The sequence below is a fragment of the Rattus rattus genome, chromosome 11 (genome assembly GCF_011064425.1).
Source record: "Rattus rattus isolate New Zealand chromosome 11, Rrattus_CSIRO_v1, whole genome shotgun sequence".
Lineage (NCBI taxonomy): Eukaryota > Metazoa > Chordata > Mammalia > Rodentia > Muridae > Rattus > Rattus rattus.
In genome coordinates this window covers 28,321,130-28,341,352 of record NC_046164.1, presented here as the reverse complement: position 1 = coordinate 28,341,352, position 20,223 = coordinate 28,321,130, and the positions used below count along the sequence as shown (strand labels likewise).

The window sequence follows — 20,223 nt, the reverse complement described above, 5'->3', positions numbered from 1 at the left end:
CTGCTTACGGATAAAACAGTGATCTCAACTGGGGTTGAGAGACACTTTACAAGCCCTGTCCCTAGAACCATAGGCAGACAGGCATGACATTTGCTTTCATTTCACTTCATAAAATTTATGTTAATTGGATGTGTTTTGTGTGCAAACAGTGCTTTTAATGGAGTACTATGTGACCCTCTCTGGATAGCATAACCTACTTATCTATCCTCATTTTCAGTTTCTCTGAAAACTCACATTGATTTTTCTTCTGTGCTTTTAGGCAGCTGAGTCAGAACTTCTGAGGAGAGCATCTGCACTCGAGCCACTCTACAGGTAATGAGAGCATAAGAGGAGTAGGTTAGAATGCTCTAGACTAGGGTTCCATTGCAATGCTCTGTTTTGAATAACATTTAGAATCCTGTGCCTGCCACATGGCAGTGGTTGTAGCTACCACTTGGAAAGACTGAGGTAGGAGGCTCACAAACTCATGCTCTGTCTAGGCTCCTGTGAATTCAAGGTGTGCCTGGGCGAGAGTATGAATTCAAGACTTCTAGGCTTGCTCACAGAACCTTTGAGGACGAAGCACGGTGAGTTGTACAGGGCTTTCTTCATAGTAACACACACACACACACACACACACACACACACACACACACACACACACACACACACACACACACCCTCTCTGTCTCTGTTATTTACACTCACACACACCAAATCATGCTTCCTTTTTAAGAGGGGATTGGAAGGAATTAAAAGGTCTGATAGGGAAGTTTTTAAAAATAAAGTTTACATTGGTGCCATTATTTTAAAGTGTGCTCATCAACACACTTTATGTCTTTATGTTAAGGGGAATCAGTCCAACTACAGGGAGAATAAGAGGTTGATGTGAGTTAAGTTGACACAATGTTTCCAAAATAAACATTTCCTGGTGGAGATAGATAACTTCCTAGTGCTAGCCACACAAACAGTAGGATGCAGAAGAAAATCTGTGTGCTGTCAGCGAACACATACAAGAGAGAAGCACTTGTAAATAGTTCATATAAAGGAAAAAACAAAAACCAAAAAAACCTTTTCTTTTTAGCCAGCTGAGCCCACTAAGTAGTTTAAAATGTGTCATCCATCATTTCAGTGTTAAGAGCGCCCCCTGGTGTGACTATATAATCATGCTTCTGTGAAATTTACATGTGTTTTTAGAATCTCCCTGTGCTATTAAATAGTGATGGGCCTTCTTTTCCTGCTCACTTGACCAGCATGTACATGGTGTGTAACTTTCCACAGATGTGCAGTGAGACACTTTTCTGGTGCCTGTTCCTATTCATATCTAGGATCATCTTGAAAGTAGAATATGGGAAGATGTGATTGCTAAAGTACTTTTCTCAAGTTAATATCCCAGTTATGGTGCAATCACACATAGTGATATTAGTTATTATGGCATAACTGGGTGGGAATAACCTTGTTGTGGTTAACTGCTGTTAACAATTCTGTCTTGGCAAATTCATGGGCGTTTTAATAATTAAATAAAAGAACTCAATGTTGTTGTTTTATCTTTTAAGAAACCTATCATGTGAAAAAAACATACTTTAGGGAAATCAGCCTAGTTCTTGTGGATACAACTTATTGGTAAGGGGTAAAGCTAGAGATTGCCTAATACAAGGGTGTAAACTAAAACATATATAATTTTTACAGAGGCCGTTACTTTCTCCTGTTCCCTCCTTTTATACTGAAGTTATTGACAGTTTAAATTGATTCTTAGAGGCTTTTGTCCATGTGATAATTGCAGGGCTACAGTATAAAGATGTCTTTGTTTTTATCTTCTTTTGTAGATTCTCTTCTCATATAACTTTGAAGCCATCAGCCAAGTATGTGCTTATATTACCTGATTTGTTACATTATCCTGATTTGTTGAATAACTGAACCCTAGTTTTTATATTATGGTGGAAATCATGATGCTTGAGCAGGCCATTGACTCACAGGCTTAATCTCATCTTTCAGAGAAGAATCCAGGGTGTATCTTTCTGGACATTGATCAAATACAGTGTATAGTTCAGGCTCACTCTGTGACCGACTTAGACAGAGTGAGCATTTAATACAGCACATCTTTGAAGTAGATACTATTAGAGAACTCCTGAGTAGGGAAGTCAAGATATCCTGATCAACTAATCCTAACATGTAATGGGTATTCATCCACAGCACTGTGTCATTAATTAGACTGCAAATAACATTCACAACTATACCTGTTGATGTTATTGTCCTTCAGTACTAGCAATTCCACAATACATGAACGTAGATGAAACCAGGATTTTGGAAAGACTAAAGATGCATGCGTTTATAGAGAATACAGAATTAGTTTGGAACTTATCTTCAACAAAGCTTTCTCAAACCAGGGGCAGCAGTTAGGGGTGCATTGTTATAAATAATAGAAAAACAAGCTATTAGGGCATGCATATTTTAAACTGCTTCTTTCTTATTCACCATATCTTTTTAGTGTTCTCTGGCCTTGGGATGCAAGTTCAGTTCTTCGCATGTCGCCATTTTCCTTATGTAATTCTGTGTTTGCATTGTCTTTGTGAAGCTCCTATCATGTTTCTTATGGGTTATTTTCTTGATATTTTTATAACCAGATTTTGCTCTTTCATTGATGTAGTATCCAAAATGATAAGTTTATTGTTTCATTAATAATAGTTTTAAAGGTTACTAAGTAGCTCACCATGGAAACTCAGTTTGAATTAGCCTGTACTTTGTTTAACAGTATGCATATTTCCCCTTTGTCCTTTAGTTTTCGCTAAACTAAACTAAGTGGCTCTTTGATAAAAGTTCAAAAGCACATTTGTTGCTTGTTTTCGGTGTTCTGGACAGTCTTGTAATTTGATATCATTTCTATTTGATATTTGTCTATTTGCTATTTGTTTCTTGTGTCTGTGAGTTCACATTAAAAACAAACAACAACAACAACAATAACAGTAATAAATATTGCCCACACCAAGATCTACCACTATGACCCAGTTACATTATATAGGGGCATATAGCCAAAGGACTAAAGTCCACACAACAGAAAGATTCCTGCATATCCAAGTTTATTATGCAACTCTTCACAATAGATAACTTGTAGAAGACACATAAGTGCACATTTAGATAATCGATAAAGCCAATGCAGATCATTGACTTCTCTTTGGCAGGCTTGATTCTTGTTGTATTTGAGCTGTTTCCGGGCCTGAGGAGATGAAGTGTGTACAGGTAGCTATGCGTGCATCACTAGCGTAAGGTACGATGCTGCCCAGGATGCACCAAGCTTATGAAAACCAGTTTAACTTTCATGTTGAGTCAGTGGGTGAATGAAAAAGACAAGAGCTACACTAAATTTTTATCCTCATTTCTGCCCTGTAGATGCACGGGCTCCCTTTGTTCCTTGCTCAAGAGCTCCTGGTTAGTAATTTTGAACTTAATATCTATGAAATTGGTCTTTGCATTCCAAATCCTCTGGTACTGTTTTAGTTTACACCCTTGTATTAGGCAATCTCTAGCTTTACCCCTTACCAATAAATTGTACCCACAGGAACTAGGCTGATTTCCCTAAAGTATGTCATTAATAAGCATTCAAAATGAGTCAGCGTCTTTTGTCTTTGTTCTTGCTTATTTTGCTTCTAGAATATCTCACTACCATTATCTTTCCTCTTGAACTCTGTGTTGCCTTTCACTGAAACCTTTCCAAAGCCCGAATGGTTGCCCCTCATGCTCCCTGTGTCTTCCTGTAGCAGATGCCCTTCTGTGCAACTTCATTTGGAGGCCTTTCCATCGTCACCTTTACCTTCTAGGACACTTTCCCAGACGAAGTTCCAGCTGCACACCATATGCCTGGCCTTGGTACCTCTTCAGTGCTCAGCTCTGAGACTTTCTTTTATTCTGTGATTTCAGTTTAGAATGAGCTGTCTAGTTTTATCTCAAAAATTGACACAAGTCAGAGTCACTGGGCAGAAGGGAACCTCAACTGAAAAGATATTCCCAAAACACTAGGCTGCAGGCAAACTTGTAGGGCATTTTCTTAATTATTTATTGATATGGGAGGGGCCTGGTCCATTATTGATGAGGCTAACACTGGGCAGGTGGCTCTTAGTTCTACTGGACACCAGAGGCCATGAGGAGCAAGCCAGTAAGCAGCCACTTTCCATGACCTTGCATCCATTCCTGTCTCCAGTTTCCTGTCCTGTTTGAATTTTTGTCTTGACATTCTTTTAATATGTTTAATGATGAGCAGGGATATGGAAGTTAAATAAACTCCTTTCTCCCTAATTTACTTTTTTTGTCATGGCTTTATCATAGCAATAGTAACTATTACTAGGACAGAAATCAGTACCATAATAGTGGCTGCATTTCTGTGAGAGACCTGATGATTTCTTTTCGGTAGTGTTGTGGAACGACCTTGGTAGTTTGGGTGAAGTTCTTTTTGTGGGAGCTTGGAAAATAAGAATGTGGAGAGCAATGCAGGAAGTGGAGGCATCAGAGGGATGTGTGAGGGTACTTTAATGACTCTATCAGAGCCATTTACTATTTTGAATCAATAATCTGCAGTTCTGTTTAGATGTGGCAGAAGAGTCAGCTGTGGTCAGCACACAAGAAACACTAAATTGGAGCCTTTGTTTTACTGGCACAATTGGTGCTGGTCAGCTGCATCTGAGAAATAATGGATGATTAAGAAGAAACCAGCAATTATTGAGGTGAAATCTTCTGGGAAGTGTTTCCTCAGACGCAGTAATGCAAACTGTGCTTCAGAAGTCACCAGAGTGTACCTTGAGATGGCAGGAGGTCTTGGTAGTGTAAGAGTCACCCAGGTGGTGCTGGCTTTGAAGGCATTCAGGGGTCTTGGAGAAAAGCTAAGCTTTGGCTCTGTAGGCAAGTGTGGAGTCCCTGAGGCGAGAGAGACTATTGGTAAAAGTACAGGCCAGTTGTAGCAAGGGACTACAGCCTTTTGGAGATGTCAGTACCAAGACAGCAGCAGGTATGAGGTAGAGCTGGTCTGAGTCTAGGAGATAAGCCATGTCATCTGCAGAGGGCAGTGTCCTAGAAATGACCCAAGCATTTTGGAAGAAGTCAGATCATGAATGAATCCCAGATTTTGAGTATTTACTTTGTTGGAGTTTAGTTATTTTAAAGAGATGGAACTTTCAATATATTTGAATTTGTAAGGACTATGGGACTTTTAAAATTATTTATGTTTTTAGTGGGAAATCTTAGGGATAAATAAGAAAGGAAAAGCTGTGTTAGTAATGTGTTTGTGTCTCAATTTGATAAGGGGTCAGTTGTGCTGGTCAAATTTTGAAATTGCTTTATTTATTTACATTCCAAATGTTGCCCCCCTTCCCAGTCTCTCCTCTAAGAGTTCTTTACCCCCTTCCCTCTCTCCTTTGCCTCTGAGAGGATGCCCCCACCCATTTGCCCCCATGCCCGCCATCCTCCTTCCTTGGGGCATCAGGTCTCTACAGGATTAGGCACATCTTCTCCCACTGTGGAGGGATGGGTTCACCAACCTTCTTCCAATTTTTTTGACTCAGAATTGTTCCTACCTAAAAGAAATGCTGGCTAGTTTTATGTCAACTTGACACAAGGCACTGGAGAAGAGGGTGCCTCAGATGAGAAAGAATCTCCATAAGACTGAGCCATAGGCAAGCTTGTAGGGAATTTTCGTTATTAGTGTGAGAGGCCTGGCCCTCTGTGGGCGGAGCCACCCTGGGCAGATGCATTTTATAAAACAGCAGACTGAGCAAGCCAAATAACTGACCAGGCTTCCATGGCTTCTGTAACAGCGCCTGTCTTGAGGTTCCTGCTCTGTTCCTGTCCTGCCCTCCTTTAACGATGAGCAATGATATAGAAGTAAAAGCCAAATAAACCCTTTCCACCCCAACTAGCTTTTGGTCACGCACGGTATTAAGTCATAGCAATAGTAACCCTAACTAGGACAGAGTATAATCTGAAAGGCAAGTGTTGTTAGGTCACCTCTTGAATCTCAGTGCCAGGGATAAAATAGAAAGTGTTCAGGAAAAACATTACTTGTGAAGTCCACAAGAAATTAATAAAAATTAGAGAAGTGTTCTCTTAGGTTTCCTGTGAAACCCACGGATTCAGTCAGGATTGAAGCTGGTAGAAGGCCTGCTCATACTAACTATTGCAATAGGAGGCCGAAACAGCCATCAGTTGGCCTTGTGCATGCTGCTTCATTGATACCAGATCTTCTAGTTACATTTGTGCTGTGTGCAACAAATTAGCAAACACATACACAACTCACTTTCTCTTCCTTTTTATTACTGTTTGTGAGACATAGTCTGAAAGGAGATGAAATTTCTAAGAGAATTCTGTTTTTTTTTTTTAATAACCTTATACTTTACCTTTATTCTGCCCTCTTACTACTTCATTTCTGGAAAGTGCATGTGTTTATGAGCTAGAGCATCTTACCATGTAGCTGTGAACGGGGAGCAAGGCCACATTTGTTTAAATTTGAACACTGACATTCTCGAACATGTAGGCTAAAACCAGTAAATATAAAACTATTGTGTTGGGCTTAAAGCACTGTTCTGGGGTTTTCTCTTTCACAGTCTCACTAACAAGTCAGTAGTCTATGTTTCACATTGCTCTATTAATGTTTGCTTTCTTATTTTTTAATTTGCAAATAGATTGTTGGGTCCTGTTGCTACAGAATGCTTGTTTAGACACCTAAGTTTTAAACATTACTGCTGTGCACATGTCTTTTGATCTTTCTCAGTCACAAAGATAAAGTTTATTACAATATGAAATGCCATATGAGATAGCCTATCATTATGTACATCAAGTAATGCTAAAAATAAAAAGACAAAGCATATATCCATTTGGCCTGAGAATCCCTAAAAATTAGCGCAGTTTGTAAAACCTGGAAATGAATCTGTCCTGTGAGATATCAGCCTTCAGGGGCAGAAGCTCTTTCTTATTCCTTTACCTGGCCCAGTGTAGGCAGTCAGTTATCTGTAAGTGTCAGTTGTTGCCTCTTAATAATCATGAAAATGAGCACAGTCTAGGAAACTAAAGATAAAATCCCCACTTGAAGTTACTGACAGGCTGTCTTTGGAAAGCCAAATTGGCGAGAGCAATCTGCAGAAGGGGCAGAAGCTGACACAGGAAGTTGCCAGGGAGTCTGTTGACACCCAGGCAGAAGCAATAAGCCAAAAACCAAAAGGAGGGAGGCAGTTAACAAGGCACTGCAGCTCAGTTTTTGAAAGGCAAGAGTTAGTTAATGGACAGAGGCCTCAAAACATCAGGCAGCCAACAGCCCAGAACAAACTCAGAACTAGGGAACAAGACTCCTCAAGAGAGCATAAAAATAGGCTGCTCTACTCCAGGGCTCCTGGAAAAGTCTCCCTGAGGGAAGCCAGATGCAGACCATAATAAGGACCCTATTTATAAAACCAAAGAGGTTCAAAGGAGCAAAGATGAAACAAAGATCTCAAGACATAAAAATTATAATCCGTCACTATGCTGAAATGACATTCAGTGCTCAAAGACCCTAATTCAAAGGAAGGTCCGGGGACATTGGCACTGATTTCGGCTCCTGATTTGAGATGATTGCTTGTTTATTGTTTGCTTTAATGCTTGCTTTGTAGTGCAAGGGTCCCAGCCAAAGCAAAAGCAATATAAAGAGGAAATCTGCAGTAGGGTTACATGCCATGTAGATATTTGGGGTCTTGGGATACACTATAGAAAGAAATTTAAGCACATTATCATTTCTCTTTGACATTCAGGGTATAACCAGAGGATGAATAAGAGGAAAGTTGCCAGGGGTTTAGATTTGAATAATAAGTCTCCAGTATGCATCAAAATCTTGCATTGGAAGTAGCCATGAATACCAATAAAGTATCCAGAAGTGTTAGCCATAGCAACGTCTATACTTTGATGCCACCTAAGATTAATGGACTAAATTATGCTTTGATGCATGGGTACAAGGGTCTGCTAGAGAATCTCAGATAGTCATTTGTGATACAAAAGCAATCTTCCTAAAAATTCAGAATAACTAAATGCAGCAGAGAAAGGATAGTAGGTATTTTGCTTTTATGAGTGTAGTTTGCATGATTATTTTATAGAATAAGGGAGGTAATAAATAGTTTCTTCATCTGATGAAATTAGCTTGGTTTTTCTGAAGTATATTATTATATTTGTGTATATATTATATTTGTGTTATATGTATTAAGAGAATTGCATTAGAGCACATCATATTTTAAATGATCTAATAAAGCCATACTGGAGATCATTCATCATAACATTGTTTGTCTTGTCTGTCACTCTGTGTGTGTTTGTGTGTGTGCGTGTGTAACTTTGAAAGTAATAAAGGAGACAGCCCTTGACCTGTAGCAGCACAGTTATCTTGAACACTGTCAAATGTCATAGAGATGTGATCTAAAGATACGTTGAGATTGTCTTTCTTAATTTAATGCTGTTGTAGAATGTGCCAGCTTTTGTAATATTTTCTTGAAAATGTTTGAACTGAGTAGGTTGGTTGATTCATGAGACATAATGATGTATTCCTTGCATCCATTTTCTGGTACTACCCAGGGTGTCATAAGGAATGGTGTTTGCCCAAATTTCTTTATCTCAAGACCCCAGAATCCTAAACAGCATTTATCCACAGCCCAGGATTTCTCTCGTGTGATTTCATACTTGCTGTGATTGTCACATGCTGCAAAGTCTGCACTAAAATAAGCAACAAATAACCACTTCAAGATCAAAGAAACTAGAATTGGAAGTTATAAAATATTCATTTGACTATTTTTCAGTGTACAATTAAGTGGTACTAATAATAAATAATAAATAATAAAGATAATAATATTCACATTTAAAATTTAGATATCTAAGTTTCAGTAAAAATCCATTTTAAGTTTTTCCCTATGCTTTCTATATTGGTGATAATTTTATTTGTTTCAAACTTGGCCTTTTAAATCAAGTTCTAATCATATACAAATAAGTTTTTACCATTTTTATTATTTGTTCTCATTTCTCAAGCTTTAACATCTGGTAATTTTGAAGTATAACATGAAACAACAGTGAGAGACAGCATTGGAATGCACAAAACAGAAGGCTGCATAACCGCTTCTGTTGCTGGAAAATACAACTTCTATGCTTTGAGAGTCATAAAGAGTAAAACTCTCTCTGGTGTCTTAGAGGTGGGGGCTTTGTGAAGTGAGGGGTATGATACGAGGTGGTCAGGATGGAGCCTGCCAGTACAGGTGGCTTTATATGAAGAGTCCAAATAGAAGCATACTACTTCTGTATTGCTTTCAGACATTATTACTACAAAGACTGTCATGAGATATAATCCTTCAACCTGAGACGAAAGCATGAGGCAAAACTACCCTCATATTTTAACATTTAACCAGTTTATGGCATTGCATTATTAATATAGAAACCAGGATAAGATAGTGCACCAGATATGTAGCAGAGAATAGCCTTGTTGGGGCACCAGTGGAAGGGGCCCTTGGTCCTGCCAAGGTTGGACCCCCAGTGCAGGGGAATGTGGGGGAATAAAGGGGATGGATGGGGAGAAAACACCCATATGGGCGAGGGGGAGGGAAGGGGAACTTATGGATAGGAAACCAGGAAAGGGAATAACATTTGAAATGTAAATAAAGAAATATATCTAATAAAAATCATTAAAAAAAGATAGTGCATCAGATCCATTTAAATTACTTTAAGTGTATAACTTAGTGGTAGTCATAATATTCATAATATTGGCCAAAACCATCACCACTATTTGTATAAAAATATTTTCATTATCCCAAAGAGAAATGTTATGTTTCTTACATGCTATCATTCTATTTTCCCATCTTTCTATAACATGTAAATGTCTAATATACTTTTAATCTGTGTGGTTTTTCTTTTTCTCAATTCATATAAATGTTATATTGAGCATTATTGCATGCAGCTCATTTCACTTTACATTCTGTTTTCAAGTTCATCTTCATTCCTGTGTGTGGCTGAATTGTATCTACTAATATATTAATGCACACCTAAGTTACTTTTGTTTTTTTGTGGTGTGTGCATGTTCGTATGTGTGGGGAGGGGGGGGGAGACAGAGACACAGACACAGATAGAGACAGAGATACACAGAGAGACAGTGTGTTCAGTGCCCTGGAGGTGAGAAGAGAGCATCAGATCCCCCACAGTGGTGTTATAGGCAATCAAGCCATGTCCTCTGTAAGAGCTGTGTGCTTTTAGTGCTGAGTCACCTCTCCGCTGCTATTCCTGCTCTCTCACTGAGCTAAATCTCACAGCTATTGTACTTTTTTGTTGGTTTTAGAAGCAGTCAGTACCATCATAGGATCTGTACAAACTAAAAATACCGAGTGTACTGATTTGTAAAGAAAATGATCGATCTTATTTTGTATCAGTGCAGGCACACCTGGAGGTAAAAGGTAGATGTATCTGTAATATTGATGGAGTTTCCAAAAGGGTTCATTCTAGTTTTCCATTTGTACCAGCAGTGAAGAATAATGCCCATCTCTTAATGTCATCTGATCGCTACAGTGCGTTATCAAACACGTTAGGAAGTAATGGACATTCTGAGTGTACTCATAGTTTATTTTATTATTGAGAATTTTATGTTAGAATAATTCATATTACCATGGTTTCTAAACTAGGTTTTCACACATATTGCCCATTTTTTTTATAATGAAAAGCAACCCCAAGCAAATTAGCACAGGCAACCCCAGCCTTAATATAAGTTTACGTGCGTCATAGCCCTTCCACGTCCAGAGGAAAGCATTTGCTGCCATCTGCCAGCTCTTGCATTCTTTCTGTGTTCTCTTCTGTGCTGTTTGCTTTCTGCCCTTGGTGGGGCCAGGTTTGATATAGATGTCCTGCTTAGGCTTCTCAGTGCTTTGATCAGTCCTCCCTTGACTGCTGCCTACTCCGAAAACAGTGTACTCTGACCAAGGTTAGGAGTAGCTCCAAGTGTAGGTATGAATGTAAATCTTCAGAAGACAATTTGATAGCATGGCCATTTAGCAAGTTAATAGCAAGTTCTACTCTAGAGCCTGTGTCGTTCCTTTCTAAGCAATCTCCCCATTGCATTCCATTCCTTCCCATGCAGCTGATTGCTATTATAAATTTAATTGCTAAATACAATTACTTTTACTCAGAAGTTGTATAATGAAGTTTCAACATCTTAGTCTATAATCTGAGCTCCAGATTCACTTTCTCGGTTATTTCTATGAGTCCTCAGATGTAATGTTACACAAACTGAAACACCTAGCACTATTCATTTTCTCTCTTTGCCTCTGTTTATAGGGGATATTTGTCCCTACATATCCTCATGTCAGAATTCTCTAAATGCAGTGCAGGGATTATATCCTACTCTTCCTCTTTTTTAAAAATTATTTTATTTCACATGAGTTTGGACAGGACCCCACTACATGCCTCTCGCTGGCCTAGATATTATGCTATGTTGACCAGACTGACTGCAAGCTTATGACAGTATTCCTGCCCTTACCTTTCAAATGTTAGGATTATAGCTACTGTGCTGCCTAGTTTAATATCAGTTTAACCCAAGCTAGAGTCATTACAAGAGGAACCTCCAATGAGAAAATTCCTTCACTAGCTTGGCTTGTAATCAAGCAACTGAGAATTTTTGTTAATTAATGATTGGTGTAGGAATACTGAGATCACGGTGAGCAGTGCCCCCTCTTGGTACATAATTTCATATAAGAAACTGCTCCATGGTTTCTACTTCAGCTCATGTCCTGAGTTTCTGCCCAGACTTTCCGGAATAATGGATTGTAAGCTATAAGATGAAATAAACCCTTTCCTCTCCAAGTTGCTTTTGGTGATATTTTATCACAGGTACGGAAACTCAAAAAAAGGTATGCGCCACCATGTCTGATTTTCTCTTCTTTAGTGATAATTTCATTCTGTGATGAAAGGTCATTTTTTTAAAATACATTGCTTTTCTAAGGCTTTTAAGAATTACTTCTTTCATTTTTTTTCGAAGATTGGGATTCAGTAAAATTATTTTCCATTTTTCTTTCCTCCTTCTCAGTCCCCTCCCCCCACATCTAATATATAAGTATAATCTGCTCAGTCTGCGTAATGTCCCTCATATGATTTTTCCAGGCTGATCATTTGATATTGGATAACCAATTGATATGTTCTTTCTTCAGGAAGACAAATTCTCTCACTCTCAACATTCCTGACCTTAGGAGTTATTCTATATATTTTTATTGGGACTGGAATTCTCAACTTTGTACTTTGATTGTGGCTTTTTTTCTTTTGTAATGATATTTGTCTTTTGCAAAAAGAAATTTCTTTGATGATGAGAGGGACCCACACTTATCTGTGGGCATTAGGACAAATACTTAGAATGTAGTTAGGGGTTATGTGAGTTTAGTGAATTAGCAATTGTAGGTTCTCCTCCAAGATTCATGACTTCATTAGCCCTGGGCAGTTTTCTAGGAGTCCAGTACCAGGCATATTCTTTCTCTTCCTAAGTAGAGAGCTCTTGATTACCACTGAGGTGTTTGTGCCACTACTTCATGCCCACAGTTATTGTGTCATGCCGGTTATCGTTGTGGTTCATTGGCGTCACAGCTGATAGGACTCTTGACAACTTCTGGTACCATGAAATCTAGTCATCAAAGAGGAAGTTTTGGGTTAGTTCCAGTTTAAGGGTCTCTAGACTCTGTTTAAAGTGCATTGTGCCTTCAGCAATCAGGACTTCGTTTCCAATTCTCGGGGCTAAGGGCAATACTAATAACCTGTAATGCTTTGGGAATCTCTTGAAGAACTCTGAGCAAAACAAGCCTTCTCATGCCCAGTGTTTGGGTTTATTGTTGTTTTTAGATTGTCTTTGGCTCTTGGATGGGTCATTGTTGACCCAGATGGGAAAATTTTATTTAAACTATGGATGCTTATTTATATAATTGTCTTAGTTAGGGCTTCTACTGTTGTTAAGAGACACCATAGCCATGGAAACTCTCACACAGGGAAACATTTCACTGGGGCTGAGTTATAGGTTCAGAGGTTAGTCCAATGTCATGATAATGAGAAGTTTAGTGATGTGCAGGTGGATACTGTGCTGGAGAAGGAGCTGGCAGTTCCACATTTGGATCAGCAGGCAGTAGGAAGAGCCAGGGAGCCTCTGGACACGGCTTGACGTTCTGAAACCTTAAAGCCCAACCCCCAGTGACACACTTCCTCTAATATGGCCATACCTACTCCACTTGTCCTTATAGTGTCACTTCCTGTGGGTCTATGGGAACCATTTTTATTCAAACCATCACAACTCTGACCTTTGTATATTAAAGTTCATAATTTAGTTTATTATGGCTGTTTTAGAATTCTTACCTTTGTTTTACCCCCTTCTTCCTTTATCTCTCTCCCCCTCTTAATGAGAATTGCTACTCTAATTTTTCCCATTTCCCACATCAGATCATTTGCCCCCGCCCCCACCTCCCCTGGAATGGCCTCGTTTTTGCTTCTCTTGTTTGTGCAGTTACTCCTGAATATCCATTGTACTCAGAATTGAAGACCCAGAAATAACCCACACACCTATGGTCACTTGATTTTTGATAGAGGAGCCAAAACCATCCAATGGAAAAAAGATAGTGTTTTCAGCAAATGGTGCTGGTTCAACTGGAGGTCAGCATGTAGAAGAATGCAGATCTATCCATTCTTATCACCCTGTACAAAGCTTAAGTCAAAGTAGATCAATGACCTCCACATCAGACCAGATACTCTCAAACCAATAGAAGAAAAAGTAGGGAAGAGTCTCGAACACATTTCCTGAACAAAACACCAACGGCTTATGCTCTAAGATCAAGAATTGACAAATAGGATCTCATAAAGATACAAAGCTTCTGTAAGGCAAAGGACACTGTTGTTAGGACAAAACGGCAACCAACAGATTGGGAAAAGATCTTTACCAATCCTACAACTGATAGAGGGCTTATAGCCAAAATATACAAAGAACTCAAGAAGTTAGACTACAGGGAGAAAAATAACCCTATTAAAAATGGGGTTCAAAGCTAAACAAAGAATTCACAGCTGAGGAATATTGAATGGCTGAGAAGCACCTAAAGAAATGTTCAACATCATAAGGGAAATACAAATCAAAACAACCCTGAAATTCCACCTCACACCAGTGAGAATGGCCAAGATCAAAAACTCCAGCGACAGCAGATGCTGGCGAGGATGTGGAGAAAGAGGAACACTCCTCCATTGTTGGTGGCATTGCAGACTTGTATAACCATTCTGGAAATCAGTCTAGAGGTTCCTCAGAAAATTGGACATTACACTACCTGAGGACCCAGGTATGCCTCTCTTGGGCATATACCCAAAGGATGCTCCAAAATACCACAAAGACACGTGCTCCACTACGTTCATAGCAGCCTTATTTATAATAGCCAGAAACTGGAAACAACCCAGATGCTCTTCAACAGAGGAATGGATACAGACAATGTGGTACATCTACACAATGGAATACTACAATCAAAAACAATGACTTTATGAAATTCATAGGCAAATGGATGGAACTGGAAAATATCATCCTGAGTGAGGCAATCCAATCACAGAAAAACACACATGGTATGTACTCATCGATAAGTGGATATTAGCCCAAATGCTAGAATTACCCAAGATGCACAGAATACTTGAAACTCAGGAAGGATGACCAAAATGTGAATGCTTCACTCCTTCTTTAAAAGGGGAACAAGAATACCCTTAGTAGGGGATAGGGAGGCCAAGTTTAGAACAGAGACTAAAGGAACACCCATTCAGAACCTGCCCCACATGTGGCCCATACATATACAGCCACCAAACTACATAAGATGGATAAAGCAAAGAGGTACAGGCTGACAGGAACCAGATGTAGATTTCTCCTGAGAGACACAGCCAGAATACAGCAAATACATAGGCGAATGCCAGCAACAAACCACTGAACTAAGAACGGGATCCCCGTTGAAGGAATCAGAGAAAGGACTGAAAGAGCTTGTTGAAGGGGCTTGAGACCCCATATGAACAACAGTGCCAACCAACCAGATCTTCCAGGGACTAAGCCACTCCCCAAAGACTATACATGGACTGACCCTGGGCTCCAACCTCATAGTTAGCAATGAATAGCCTAGTAAGAGCACCAGTGGAAGGGGAAGCCCTTGGTCCTGCTAAGACTGAACTCCCAGTGAACGTGATTGTTGGGGGGAGGGCGGTAATGGGGGGAGGATGGGGAGGGGAACACCCATGTAGAAGGGGAGGAGGAGGAGTTAGGGGGATGTTGGCCTGAAAACCGGGAAGGGGAATAACATTTGAAACGTAAATAAGAAATACACAATTTAATAAAGATGGGAAACAAGATGTAGAGCTATAGCTTGCCATGAGAGGGGCCCTGCACTGTTTGCCTTTCTGGACTACCTCACTCAGTAGCATCTTGCCTACTTCCATTGTAGAGCTGTTGATGCCTTATCTTTTGTGCCAGACAAAGAGCTTCGTGATGAGATTCTCTAACAGCAACTGTTACTAACAAGATTTTCTTGGAAAAATTGAACATGGGAAGAAATTTATCAGGTTGTTTGGTAAAAGTGGGTACAATCTGAAGTTGAAATTAGATCTCCAACAGTTTGTAAGTGGATTGGATTGTTCTGAGCCAGCACATGATGTAATTATATCATGGCCAACATCGCTGATGGTTATGAAATAAGAAAGATTATTTCTTTATTATATTCAACTGAACTGAACCATGATTCTTGACACACTTTTCTATTTAAAACAAGATGGATCTTGACAGTATGACACTTACCATGAAAAGTAAATTCTCTTTGCATGAGAAAAAGTAATGATGCAATGGGACTTTGAAGAAGAAATGCTGAATCCAAATTGATATGCAAGAGATGGCAGTCTGCAGCCTATGCTGTTCAGTTGTGCCCCCACTGTGTGATAGCTCACGTACAGCATGTGGACATGTATGTCAATGTGCTAATAAGCATGGATGTGCATACTTGTAGTTTTATGTGCTGAGCTGACTGTATTTTTCTTGTTCCCACCACTTCCTCTTTAATCTTCCTGTACTTTTAAACTAATTCCTCATTTTTACTAACATTCCTTTCCACCAATACTGAAGAGATGAGGCTTTGAGTTAAGTCCTTCTTTGAAAACTATGTAGTGTTACTTTAGTATTTGTTTGCTTTACATGCACTTAATTTTATTCTTTTGACTCTTGAATAGAATTCTATATTGCGTGCCTTTCATATTATCTAATCTCTGTGATTAACACCTACTATTATCACATGTTTTGTGGGCCATATTCATAGCTTTACTAAGTATGATTGTGTGTTTTACAGGACTGTTGAATCCATTTTTTATAACAATCTCATTGCTTAATTTCATCGGTATGTTTTGTAACCTAAGTTTTACCTAAGTTTCTGTTTTTTGGCTTGAAAATTCCTATTTCATCAATAGTGAGAGTGAGCCTCCTTTTCACATGTGCAGCTTTTTGTTCAGATTTTCTTTTGAATTCGGTTTTTTTTTATGTTTTAAGGAATTTTTTGTCTAGTTTAGATTATTACCTTGTTTTAGACATTGCGAATGTGTGTTCTTCTTTTTAATATCTCTCTAAACTTAGAGTATCCCTTCTTGAACAGAAATTTTAATTTATATTTTATTAACTTTATATTTTTTTTTGCTTCTTTTCTGAGGTAAATTTAGTGAGACTTAATTTCCATTATATATAAGCCTGTTGAGTATATTTTGATGAGTTTTGACAGATAATTATATTTTTGTGCACTTACACATGCAATCAAAACAGATTACTTTATCCCCTAATTTTTCTTTCTGACCTTTTACAGTGATTTTTTTCCTTTGCTTACTGCCCGTAGGGGACTAGTGTTTGGTTTGTGTCACTAAGGATTATTTCTGCTTCTTCTAGAATATCAGATGAATGGAGTCATCGCTTGTGTACTTCATGCTTGGCTTCATTAACCTAGTAAATGAAATAAAAGAATAAATACTCATATGTACAAGTACATGCTCAGATATCCTTCAAGTCTGCGGCACACCATTTTCTGGTACCCTTTGTTCCTTCTTGTGGTAACCAGGTTACTATTTTCTGTCATTTCTCATGTGCACCCAGTCCTTCTTTTAGCATTCCTTTTCGTGGAGATGAAGTACAAGCAACTCATTCTGTAAATCAAACGCGCGCGCGCGCGCGCGCGTGTGTGTGTGTGTGTGTGTGTGTGTGTGTGTGTGTGTGTGTTGCATGTATGTAGTGGATGCAGCCACCTCTTTGTGCCCCAGGAGAGATAGGAGGTCTCTGTAGACTGTTCTTCATTATATCTCTATTTTACATGTGCAAAACCTGGTCTTTTGCTGAACCTTGAGTTGGTGACTAAGCCCTGCCCTTGAGTTTTCCTTGTCTCTGTATCCTTAGCACTAGGATTATAGATGGACACATGCTTTTGTTACATTTGGCTTTGTCATATATCATGGTCCTCAAGATCATATAGTAAGTCACCCACTGAACCATCTCTCCTGTGCCAATAACTTTACTTCTGAAGGAGTTATTCTGCTGCATGTAACTTCATATATTCTTCATATGATTGACTCTTTTGGCAAATTTTAGTCATGTAGTGACTGACTGTTCTAGATAAGCAACCACCATCTTATGTAGTTCTGAAGTACTGCCCTGAAAAAGATTATCACAGCTGGGCTTATTGGCCATTTAAACCCCACACTGAGGGATAGAGGAAAACCAAAAATTCCCAACTGTCATGTTGCCTAGAGTGGAATGTATTCCTGTCTCCCAAGATAGCCTGTGTTCATCTCTGGGGCAAATAATCTCAGGAAGAAAAGACTGCATAGGAACACAAAGCATAGCTAGCGGCTTCAACTTTCTCATTCTCATACTTTACCTTTCTTATTTGATAATTCAACATCTATATCATATCTAACTGGTTCTGATTTAGTTGTTTTTCTGTGTCTTGTACATGTTGTGAATTTGTTGTTGTAAAGTTGAAAAGTTTGGGTCTTCAATGCTTGGTGATCAGCGCACTCTTGTGCTTCTAGACTCGTGATCTAGAACTTGTATTAATACAATCAAGAGCTGTGCAATAGTCTGGAGTAACTATCTTTGTTAGCCTTGTGGGTGTAGTCAGGAAACTGGTAATTTTTCTGATGGTTTGTTAAGCCTGGTTTAGACAACTGTTCCATGCTGTTAGTCTTTGTGAGTTTTCTTGTTCCTGCATCCAGAGATTTTCTAGGCAATATCATCTCATCTTACCTCACTTAATGCTAGTAATCTTAGTTATGCACAGGAGTTGAACAATGAGAAACACTCAAGGATGTAATGAGACCTTTAAAAAGCAAGGGGATCAGCCCCAAAGGTTGAACTCCAAGCAATCTTTCTGAAGTGTGTTTATTGACTGTTATGAAAAAGCTGCTTTTAGAATTAACCAGGTTCCTCCTCCTAGAATCTGGGATTTAATCTAAGTGCTTCTTGAAGGCACATGTCACCTCTGCCATCTCAGACTATACTGTGCACTGTTCTCAGTACTCAATAATGCAAGACTCACTGGTTTGCCAAGAAAGTCTTCTGACTGAAGTCATGCAACGGCTATAAAGCTCCTTCAGAAAAACAGCTCTATAAATCAGAGAAAACAATCCCTATTTTTCATAATGATTTCTTCAAAGCGTAAGTACATTTAAAAGCAGTCCCATCATTCTTATGATTATACCAGATATAATGCCCCTACTAAATTTCCCATGACAACCTGAGAGATGGAGGTTTGCTTTCTGTTCTTTGTTTATTTGCTGTTTCTTCGTGCTAGCTTCCTTGTCCCTTTCCCAGTCCCTGGGTCTTGTTTATATCAGCTTTGGCTTTTCAGAGTAGACTCACTTAGCACATGATACTTGTTTTAGACAAATATTGTGCTTGGTTAAAATTCCTTTACACTGATTGGTGTGTTTTTCCAATTCACCCAGTCTACAGTTGATTGCTGTGTTACCACTTAACATTCCTTCTGTAAGCAAAAGTCCTGCTCTGTAGGAGGAAGCCCTGGAGTCTTCTGTTGTTTATCCAGCAGTCAGTGTGAATGGAGGAAGCCATTCCAGAATTGTCAGAATTCTCTGACAATTGCAGAGTTGTCAGAGACTTGGGAGTTTGCATATAGTCAAGCCGATGAAAGTGTAAAATCCACCTGTGTCTTTGTAGGCCCTCAGGGATAGCACATTTTCACACTGGCCAATGGCCTTTAGGGATTTATTCAATATTTCTGTTAGTGTACTGTTCTAACTTCTTTGTCATATGGTGTTTTATTTATATTAAAGACATTTGGCAGGGGTTGGGGATTTAGCTCAGTGGTAGAGCACTTGTCTAGCAAGCGCAGGGCCCTGGGTTCGGTCCCCAGCTCTGGAAAAAAAAAAGACATTTGGCCCTGATTCTCTTTTTAGTCACCATTTTCTCTCCAGATTTAGACTTCTGTCTGTATTCAGACCTCTGTTTTGAATTAAATAAATTGTAAATTTCCTTTTTATCTGTGTGTGGTATTTTGTTGTGTATGTAATGTAGATATTAAACTTACTTGCCTACAACTCAGTTTTGCCTTAAACATTATTATACAACCCTAGGAATATAGATAAACAAAACAAATATTTATTATGATAAATGTTACTTTCTTGTGTCTATGACAAAATACTCAATTAAAACCAAACAAAACCAGCATAATCAACATAAGACCAAAAGGATTTACTTTAGCGAATGGTCTGAGAATGTTGTCCACGTTGGCTAGGACTTCATGGTGGCAGTTGCGTCAGGCAACACGTCACACAGAGTCATTTGGAAACAGAGAAAGGTGAATGCTAGTGTTGCGCTGTCTTCCTCCTTTATACTGAGTCTGGACTATCAGTTCCTAGAATAGTGTTACCTGCATTCCAAGTGGGATTTCCTCCCTCAGGTAAACTTCTCTAGAAATATCCTTACAGTCGTATATGTCTCCTGTGTGATTTCAAATCTTGTCAAGTTCCCAGTGAAGGATCCTAAGGAAATTTATTTTCAAACAATTTATTTTTCATACATATTATTCTACATTTTCTAAAGATAAAAGCAAGCTTGTAATAAGGTATTTTTTTACTCTTTTAATATTCAGAGAAAGAAATGAATCTTGGGATTGGGGAGGTTGCTCAGTGGATAAAGCTTTTGTACAATGAGTATATGAGTTCAGATCCTTAGCACCTACTCACAAAACAAGTAGA

The 20,223-nt window shown here is 38.9% G+C and overlaps 1 protein-coding gene across 1 annotated transcript in view; it reads left to right on the top strand.

Annotated features, from left to right (window-relative positions):
- Nucleotides 1-1,810: 1,810 nt before the first annotated feature.
- LOC116912713 (cytochrome c oxidase subunit 7B2, mitochondrial) overlaps nucleotides 1,811-20,223 on the top strand; it is a 68,181-nt gene continuing 49,768 nt past the window's right edge. The window contains exon 1 of the mRNA XM_032916840.1: nucleotides 1,811-1,841. The gene's annotated coding sequence lies outside the window, so the exon portion shown is untranslated. The remainder of the gene's footprint in view (nucleotides 1,842-20,223) is intronic.